Raw genomic sequence first — 10,519 nt, 5'->3', positions numbered from 1 at the left:
ATAACCCCTGCTTTCATTGTATTTGATGTCGATATAATTTGTGGAGGGGAAGGGGAAAAACAAATCATTTAAATAGGGATACAGGTGGACCCATTGCAACAATGAGATGTACAGGTCATTATGTTGAAAACAAACTTTACAACTTTGGGGGGGGAGCCACGGGGAGGATTGGGTGGGGGGGGGTGGGGGGAGGATGGGAAGGGATGGGAAGGGTAAACAAAGGAGGAGACTACAATGCTTGATAAGAAATGTACTCATTATCTTGCCCATGTAATTGTAACCCCTCTGTACAGTATTTTTACAATAAAAATAAATAAATAAATAAAAATTTAAAAAAAGGTTTCTAGGGGCTGGGAAGGTGGCTCAGTGGTACAGTGTTTGCCTTGCATGCATGAGGCCCTGGGTTCCATTCCTCAATACCATGTAAGCAGAAAAGGCTGGAAGTGGCGCTGTGGCTCAAGTGGTAGAGCGCTTACTTTGAGCTGAAGAGCTGAGGGACAGTGCCCAGGCCCAGAGTTCAGGCCCACGACCGGAAAAAAAAAAAAAAAAAAAAAAAAGGTTTTTATAGGTGTCTCACACCTGTAATCCTAGTTACTCAGGAGGCTGAGATCTGAAGACCGTAGGTCAAAGCCAGCGCAAGCAGGAAAGTCAGTGAGACTCTTATCTCCAATGAACCACCAAAAACACCAGAAGTGGAGCTGTGGCTCAAGTTGTAGAGGGCTTGGACAGTACCCAAGCCTTGAGTTCAAGCCCCAGTATGAGCACAAAAAAATTAGTCAAGAGTCACACCTCAGGTAGAAGGTAAAATGAGTAACTTCATTCATTTATATCTCCTATACAGCAAGAGTAATCAGGCTGTAGAAAAGGAACTAGTTCCTGGCAGTGACCTATGACCTGCTGCCCCTGTCAATTCTGTTTGATTCAGCTCAGGCTATAATATATATTTCACCATACTGAATAATCATAAATAGATCACTTTACCTGTATAGTGATTGTGCCTACATTTTGTTCAATTATAAGTATCCTGTAATGATAGGGAAAAGAAAGCTTCAACACCTAGATCAGGTTCTTTGTCTCTCTGAACTCCAAGAGTGACTTCACAGACAAAGAAGGAGAAACAAAATAGCCAAAATTCATTCAAGAGAAAGATAAGCTCAGTTGCTGCCAGGCAGGAGGGATCCAAGGGAGGGTACCGCCTGGGGTGCGGTATGTGGGGTTAATGAGGTGACTCTAGGAGAAAGCTACAAGATGTCAAGATCATTGGACAGCCTGCGAGTCATAGCTGTCTCCAGAGCCAGTCAAGAGGCTCCACACAGCCTGCACTAACACTCCATGGATGTTTTAACCTCTCTGATTGGATGCTCATTACGGCGCATATCTCTAATGTCCAATCAGCCATTTGTTCACATGCACGTCTTCCAGGGACAATGTCTTAGGAGGGGATGCCCAGAGGCCTGCACACGGGACTGCTCAGGGCCATGGTAATGACATGTCTAGGGGTCTGCACACGGGACTGCTCAGGGCCATGGTGATGACATGTCTAGGGGTCTGCACACGGGACTGCTCAGGGCCATGGTGAAGGGCGCAGAACCTCTATGGGAGGGGGCCTCTGCCGTGATATCCTAGCCAGGTTCTCTTTCTACTTTCAGTAAGACTTATGATGGTTAAATGACCTTGATATATAAATTTTTTACTACATAATTATGAATCAAAATGAAAGAAGTATTTTTGAGCCTTATACTTAATGGCAAACAATAATGAAACAGCTCCTTTTCAGGTCCCTACATGTAACGAACAACATCTATGCGGACATACATTTGCATACATGCATAATCATTATTAAGCAAACTCAAGGTTGTGTGTGTGTGTGTGCGCGCGCGCGCGTGTACGCGCGCATGCACTGGTCCTAGGGCTTGAACTCAAGGCCCGCCAAAGAGAGCGAATTAAAGGATGGAACAAGATAATGCTCCCTAGACCCCTTCTTCCTGTGGAAGGGAAAGATGGAAAAGGGGAAAAAAAAAAATAAAAGTAGTAGGCCAAAACTGTGGATAACTTCCCACACCTACATCTGAAATAATTGTCTGGTGTCCTTACTCCTAAAATAGCTTTTTCAGTAATTCAAATAATTTCCTCTGTCTTCAGCACAAGCAGGTACACCTTTCTGGTTATAAAGCAGGAAAATAGAAATGGGGTGTGTATGTGTGAAGAAACATATGTTCAACTACTGGACTTTAATTACAAAGTAAAATAAAATAAAAGCTATTTCATGAAGTCCTTTGTTAACCTTAAGGTAGGGATCTTTATTATTATTTTTTTAATCTTTAAGTAGTTGTACTAAGGAGTTGCCATTTAGCAAAGCAGTTTATGAACACATTGCAGCTTGATCCATGTCATCCTTTCCCTCATTCTTCTTAATTTTGTAGAATATACATTGGATTCTTGACTTCATGCTCCCCCTCTTCTTTTCATCTGTCTATCCCTTCCCCCTTGACTCCACCCCAACCTTTACAAGTACTCGCTTCCTGTTGTTTATTTTTCTGAATTTTGACTTTGCCTTTCTAAGGAATTACACTATTTGAGTTCTCCCTTGACTCTACCATATTTCAGTTAATACACTTGCACACCACCCATTGTATTTACTTTAAGCTAAATCCACCTTCCACGTGAGGGAAAACACACATCCTTTGTCTCTCTGAGCCTGACTTACTTCACTTAAGACAAATTTTTCCAGGCCTTTCCAATATCATTCAGTATCATTCTTTCTAATGGATGAGTAAAATTCCATTGTGTCTATATACCACATTTTTAAATTTTTATTGTTAGGTTGTTGTCCAGAGGCAATCAGTACATTACTTTTTTTTTGGTGGGGGGGGGTCCGGTCGTGGGGCCTGAGCTCTGGGCCTGGGTGCTGTCCCTCAGCTCTTTCAGCTCAAGGCTAGAGCTCTACCACTTGAGCCACAGCACCACTTCTGGCTTTTTTTCTTTTTGCTTGTGTGGTGCTGAGGAATCGAACCCAGGGCCTCATGCATGCAAGGCATGCGCTCTACCACTGAGCCACCTTCCCAGCCTCTCAGTACATTACTTGTTGATCACTGTTACCCCTTCCCTTCCTTGTCCCATTATCCCTTCCGTCCCCCACCTCCCACACTTCTACCTGACCCCCTCACTGCCTGAAGTTGTGAAGTTCATTTCCAGTATATTGTCCTATGGGTGTCCTTGTACCACATTTTTTTTAATCCATGAATCTGTTGAGGGGCCTCTGGGCTGATTCCATGCCTTGGCTAGGGTGAATAGTGCTGCAGTGAACATGGTTGTGCTGATGGCTTTACTGTATCCTGGTCTGTAATCTTTTGGGTAAATGCTCAGGAGTGGAATTGCTGGATCATTTTAGGGGGTTGGCATCTTTATAAGCTAAGGAACTGAGTTTTAATATGGGAGTCTATGACATCTAGGACAGATCAATTCCTTGAGAGATCTGTTATCCCAGCTACTCAGGTGGATCTCTGTGTGAGGCAAGTCCTGGGCAAAAATGTGAGACCCTATCTGAAAAAAAAAACAAACTAAAAACCCAAAAAGGGCTGGAGCCTTTCAGTAAATGATGCTGGCAAAATTGGTTAAACATTTGTAGAAAACTAAAGCTAGATCCGTATATATCGCCCTGCACCAGAATCAACTCCAAATGGATGAAAGACCTCGAAATAAAAGCAGACTCCATGAAAACATTACAGGAAGGAATATGAGAAACTCTAGGGCTCCTTGGCACAGGCCGAAATTTTCTTAATAGAGACCCAGAAGCACAACAAATCAAAGAAATGTTGGACAAATGTGACTGCATGAAACTGCAGAGCTTCTACAAGGCAAAGGACATAGCTAGCAAGATCAATAGAAAGCACACAGACTTGGAGAAGATCTTCATTAGCCATACAACGGACACAGGTCTCATATCTAAAATATACTTAGAACTCAAAAAACTAAATTTCCCAACAACAAATCTTCAAAACAACAACTGCCCAATTAATAAATGGGCTAAAGACTTAAAGAGAGACTTCTCTGAAGAGGAAATAAGAATGGCCAATAGACACATGAAGAAATGTTCAACTTCTCTAGCCATAAAAGAAATGCAAATCAAGACAACATTGAGATTAGACCTCACCCCAGTTAGAATGACTATACTCAAGAAATCTAGTAACAACAAATGCTGGAAGGGATGTGGCCAAAAGAGAACCCTACTGCATTGTTGGTAGGAGTGTAAACTTGTTCAACCAGTCTGGAATGCAGTATGGAGGTTCCGCAAAAGACAACACGTAGAGATCCCTTATGACCTAGCAATCCCACTTTTGGGCATTTACCCAAATGATCACAAACAAGGTCATACTAAAGCTACCAGCACAACCATGTTTATCACAGCATTATTTACCATAGCTAAGATATGGAACCAACCCAGATGTCCCTTGGTAGATGAATGGATCAAGAAAATGTGGTATATATACACAATGGAATTCTATGCCTCCATCAGAAAGAATGACATCGCCCCATTTGTTAGGAAATGGAAAGACTTGGAAAAACTTATATTAAGTGAAGTAAGACCCAAAGAACCATAGGTCCCATGGTTTCCTTTATTTGCAATATCTAGTATATGTCTAGGACAAACAGAAAAGGTCAAAAGCTATGTACATATAGCCAGATAAGATGGTGTTAAGCAAAATGAATCCCAAGATAGGGACACGAGTGTTTTTTTAATTTCTTGCTATTGTTCCTAACATATTTATAATGTACCATCTGATTTTTTTTTGTTGTTTCTTTGTGTGTTCCTCCCCCACGGTATAACACCTGTTTTCACTGTATTTGATCTTGGTGCCCTGCATCTTGTATATACACTTCTCTAACTTAGGGAGTGGAAGGGAAAAAACAAAATGCTTAAATAGGGATACAAGTTGACCCATTGTAACAATGAGATGTACAAGATACTATGTTGAAAAACTAACTTTACAATTTAGGCAGGGAGGTGGGGTGGGGGGAAAGGAGGAGTGTAGTTATGGAGGTGGGAGGGAAGGGATGGGAGGGAAAAAACAAAGGAGGACGTAACAATGCCTAATAGGAAATGTACTCATTACCTTGCTCATGTAACTATAACCCCCCTGTACAATATTTTTACAATAAAAAAGTATTAAAAAAAATAAAAGGGCTGGAACCACAGCTGAAGTGATAAGAGTACATACCTAAGAAGATTGAGCCCCTGAATTCAATCCCCAGTACCACCACCAGAAACAAAAGAGAAAAGAAAAAATGTTTGGTTCCACACATACTTTATAATTAATCTCCTACAGTGAAATATATAGCAATACGAAATATACTAGAGGGAAAAAGCAATATGAAATACATTAAGGGGAGGAAAGCTGCAAAATCCTAGTGTAGTTAAGTATAAAGCCCTTCTTTAGCATTTAGCAGAATTCACCAGTGAACCCATTTGGGCCTAGAAAGATTTCTTTTTCTTTCTGAAAAAAAAAAACAAAAACAAAACCCTGATTATTGAGTTATTTTCTCTAACACTAGTCCTCATCTGATCTTCTTTTTCTCCTTCTTCATCTTCTTTTTTCTGTCATTACCAGGATTTGAACTCAAGAACTGTGCTTACTCAGCTTGCTTGCTTGGCTGGTGCTTTGCCTCTTGTGCCATGACTTCAGCTTGGCTTTTTGCTGGTTAATTGGAGATGGAATCTTGTAGGCTTTTCTTCCTGGGCTAGCTTTATGTAAGAATGAATCTTCATGAAGACACAGAAGTATCCTTCTCAAAATGTATCTATCTTGTGGTGATCACACTCTTGATTCTTGACATCTTGACTCATTTCATGACTTTTCCCAAACCATATCACAATTTAATAAAATCAAGGAAATTAATTCATTTGAGGTTGTTCCCATCATTCATTAACAGTTCCTAACAAAAGGATGATGTTAAGCCAGGCACCTGTGGCTCACACCTGTAATCCTAGCTACTCAGGTGGCTGAGATCTAAGGATGACGATTTGAAGCTATCTGGGGCAGGAAAGTCTGTGAGACTCTTATCTCCAATTAACCACTAAAGAGCTCAAAGTGCAGCTGTGGCTCAAGTGGTAGAGCACTAGCCTTGAGCAAAAATGTTCAGGATCAGTGGCCAGGCCCTAAGTTCAAGCCCCAAGACAGATACAAAAACAACAACAAAAAGAATGACATTAATCTTCTTTCTTACTGCTTGGCTTATCACATTTTGTGGTCATTTGTGCAATTGTTTTAAACTACTTCTTCCTGTTTGATATTTATAATCACTTCAGTAATGACAGTACAGTGCTGTGCTGAATAGTACAGTGCTGAAATCCTTTGGATTTCAGAAGTGTGAAATCTCTGCTATTTTCTCAGCCAATTTCTCTGGGAAATACTCAATTAATTGTCACATTTTCATTGGTTCCATTAAATTTTAAGACAAAGAAAAGAAATCTCCCTGGCAGGTTAAGCTAACACTGGTGACTGGTGAAGCAAGGGATGAAGCCCAACTTCAAATACTCACCTGAGGAGTGTCAACTTTTATTCTTCATTTCTGACATTTTGTAACTTCCCTGTTAACCATCTGGAGATTAGACAGTCTTATGGTTTCCCAGCAAGATCCCATGTAGACAATGCTGGTACTATGTTGAGTGTAGAAGATACAGTGAGAAAGAAATCAGACTTCATTCTCAGAAGTTGAAAACAGCTGGGTGCCAACGGCTCATGCCTGTAAGCCTAGTTACTCAAGAGGCTGAGATCTGAAAATCATGGTTCAAAGCTAGCCATATCAGGAAAGTCTGTGAGATTCTTATTTCCAACTAACCAGCAAGTAGTAGAGCACCAGCCTTGAGGAAAAAAATAGGTCAAGGACAGAGCCCAGGGCCTGTCCTTGGACTAGCATGCATGTGTGTGTGTGTGTGTGTGTGTGTGTGTGTGTGTGTGTGTGTGTGTACCCACACACACAAAATGGAAAATTTCCAGGTACCAGAGGCTCACATCTGTAATCCTAGCTGAACTCAGGAGGCTGAGATCTGAGGATGGTAGGTCAAAGCCTGCCTGGAGAGGAAAGGCTGTGAGATTCTTATCTCCAACTAATCAGCAATGAGCCAGACATGGAACTTTGGCTCAAATGGTAGAGCACTAGCATTGAGCAAAACAAACAAACAAAAAGTAAACAAACTCTAAGGGATAGCATGCAGGCCCTGAGTTCAAGTCCCAATATGGGCCCAAAAAAAATTAAAAATCAAATAAGGAAGGCAGTAAACCAGGGCAAACTGAAATCCATTGTGCAAAAAAAAAAAAGGAACCCTGAACTTTGGTATAACCAAAATTGCTCTGGGACTGGAACTCATGATATTCTAAGAGAGTTGTGCTGGAACTAAGGTTTGATGGACAACTGGAGTTGACGGAGCAAATGAAAGACAGCATGAGGGAGACCTGGGGAACTGGACATGGCGCACAGGGTCTGGTCACAGAGATCCTCGTAGACCTTTGTCTTTGCAACACTATGGAAAGCCTGGCAACAACTGGAAGCAGAAGGTGGCTGGGAATCTGACCCGACAAGTAGCACTCCAGTGGCAGTCTGGAAGTGTGATTGGAGGAGAAAAATCTATGGAGTGGATTATGGTAGAAGCTGAGATTGGAGGTGATGGAAAGTCAAAGTAGTAGGTACAGAAGACTGAGAGCTATTACAAAAAAAAGAAGAAAAAAAAAAGCTTTGGTGGAAAATCAGATGTGCTTGGCACTCAAGAGAGGTGTTAAGAGGGACTTTCAGATTCACCACCTTTCCTATCCTGGCACTACATGCATCAAAGCATCGGCAATCAAATTCATAGGACATTCATCATCCTCATTTTTACATCCCAAGGGTCTTTAGTATAGAGTCCCCTCTATCTAAGATTCAAGGGCTTTTTCTCCATAGTCCAATTTGCCAGCCTATTGTGTGAATGTTTCTCTCAGTTTCCAAAGAGTTTCCCGGTGCCCCTCGCTCCCCTTCCATCCATCACCACCATTCCACCACTCATTTCTTTTTGTATTATTACCACCCTGAAGTAGTTATACAAAGAGCTTTCAGTTCCATATGTCAGTTTGTGAGTACAATGCATCTTGATCAATTTTACCTTCTCCCTCATCTCTCAACCACTCCTCCCCTCAATGTTCCTGCCTCCATTTTCACATAGAATATTATGACCACATCCACTCACCCCTCCTCTCTCCTTTTGTCTACCTCCCTCTGCTTGACCTCAACACCCCCCCTCCAAGACCTCAATTTCCATCTTCTTAACATTCATTGTATTAAACTGCAAGTTAGCTTTTCAAGGAAGTAACACCATTGAAATTCCCCCAGCACATACTTCGGTGAATTTCTATCAAACTTCCACACAAGAGAAAACATTCATCATTTCTGAGCCACACTCTCAGCCCTCTTTTTGCAGGAGATGGAGTCTAGTAAACCTTTCTGCCCAGGCTAGCCTCAAGCCACAATTCTGCAGCTCTCGGCCTCTTAAGTAGCTAGGATTCAAGTATGAACCACTAGCACCAGGCTACCATCATGGTAATTTATTACTGCCATATCTAGAAACTTTTTTGGGGGGGCGGGGAGGGAGGGCTTCACTCAGATGAGACAGAACTCAAATTCCTTAACTCGGCACACAGGCTGATTATTCTAATGTGACCTCTGATCCAACACTCATAACTCTGTGTGGAATTCTCCTCCCTTCCTACTGTTCTTCAGGACCACCTTTCTAATTAAAACTCAAAAGACCCCTCTCAAAGAGAGAGGGAAAATATTCTTTAGTTTTCTGTTTACCTGAAGTAAAGATAAAAAGAAATCCAGTTCAATATTTTCAGGCCAAAGTATTAAAAACAATAGCTGATCCTCTGGAGAAATACACAATAACCTTGACTTGGGAAAAAAATATTATGGAAGGCCAGGCACTAGTGGCTCACACTTGTAATCCTACCTATTTAGGAAGCTGAGATCTGATGATTGTGGTTTGAATCCAGTCTAGGCAGGAAAACTGATGAGACTCTTATTTCCAATTAACCACCAGAAAACTGGAAGTGGAGCTATGACTCAAGTGGTAGATACTAGCTTTGAGCAAAAAAGCTCAGGAACAGTGCCCAGGCCCAGAGTTCAAGAACCAGGACTGGCATACACACAAAAAATTATGGAATGACTTGGAATCTCAGATCACTCCTGGCGACTTCTCCCTCCCCCAAGATGGTTCTTTGATAGGAATGTGAAAATAGCTAAGGCTATTCTTAACCAGGCAAAGCCAAAGTAAATGGCAGAAATAAAAAAAAAGTTATCTATAACTGGTTCTAAAAGTTATCTGTTACTGACTGACCGGCACCCCTCACTCCCAGGACATGGAAGCTCAGTCTCCAGCAAATATTCATCATTTATCTTAGGGGCAAATAAAATCAGAACTGGAATCTAGCCAGGTGCTAGTGGCTCATGCCTGTAAGCCTAGCTACTCAGGAGGCTGAGATCTGAGGATCACAGTTTGAAGCTAGCCCAGGCAAGGAAGTCTGTGAGACTCCTATCTCCAATAAAGTTCCAAAAATGCTGGAAGTGCGGCTGTGGCTCAGGTGATAGAGCACTAGCTTTGAGCCAAAAAAGCTCAGGGAGAGTGCCCAAGCCCTAAGTTCAAGCCAGGACAGGCACAAACAAATGGAATTTACTGGAGTTATTAGGGACAGTGTACAGTTCCTAAGTGTCCAGAGAGGGAATGTGGTTTGGAGATCATACAGCCAGAACAACATCCAAAACCACATCTCACAGGGCTTGCTTTGTTCTCCCTCGCCCAGAGTCCACAGCTTGTACCATGGACACTGATGCCGCCCTGCCCCACTGCTGGAAATCCCCGTTAATGGGCTTACTCAGGTGGCGACATTTTTTAACCTCTAATTCCCAATTCAAAAAATCTCGTTTGTAGCTCCACTGGGCCAACTCTAAGAAGGATACAGACCACCCCAGCTTGGCCACAAGAAGTGAGTAAAACAAGACCTGGTATGGAGAAAAAGAGGCAGTACTCACAAAGGCAGGATACATGAAACAGAGAGTTGATCAAAGATGCCAAAAAGTCAGAATGGAAAGCCTGTGCTAGATCTATTCAGATCCAAATGCCTTGAAAATAAATATATATGTATATATATATATATATGTGTGTGTGTGTGTGTGTGTATGATGATATATGTATATATGTGTATATATGATATGCATACATTATATATATATACACATACATGTATAGCCCCAGTGGCTAATCCTAGCTACTCAGGAGGCTGCAATCTGGTCAGCCTCGACCAAAAAGTTTACTATATTCCATCTCCAAAACATAACCAACAAAAAGCAGGACTGGAGGTACAGCCCAAGTAATAGAGAACCATCAGGAACAGAAGTAGAAGCCACTGCACCTCCTACCCAAGTGCACTCTTGGAAGAATCTCTTACTATTATGATATAAAGGACAGAGGCCAGTGCTTCAACAGTACCTG

This window comes from Dipodomys spectabilis, unplaced genomic scaffold, assembly GCF_019054845.1.
Source record: "Dipodomys spectabilis isolate Male_0828 unplaced genomic scaffold, ASM1905484v1 ptg000039l, whole genome shotgun sequence".
Taxonomy (NCBI): Eukaryota; Metazoa; Chordata; class Mammalia; order Rodentia; family Heteromyidae; genus Dipodomys; species Dipodomys spectabilis.
Note: the sequence above shows the minus strand (reverse complement) of the source record.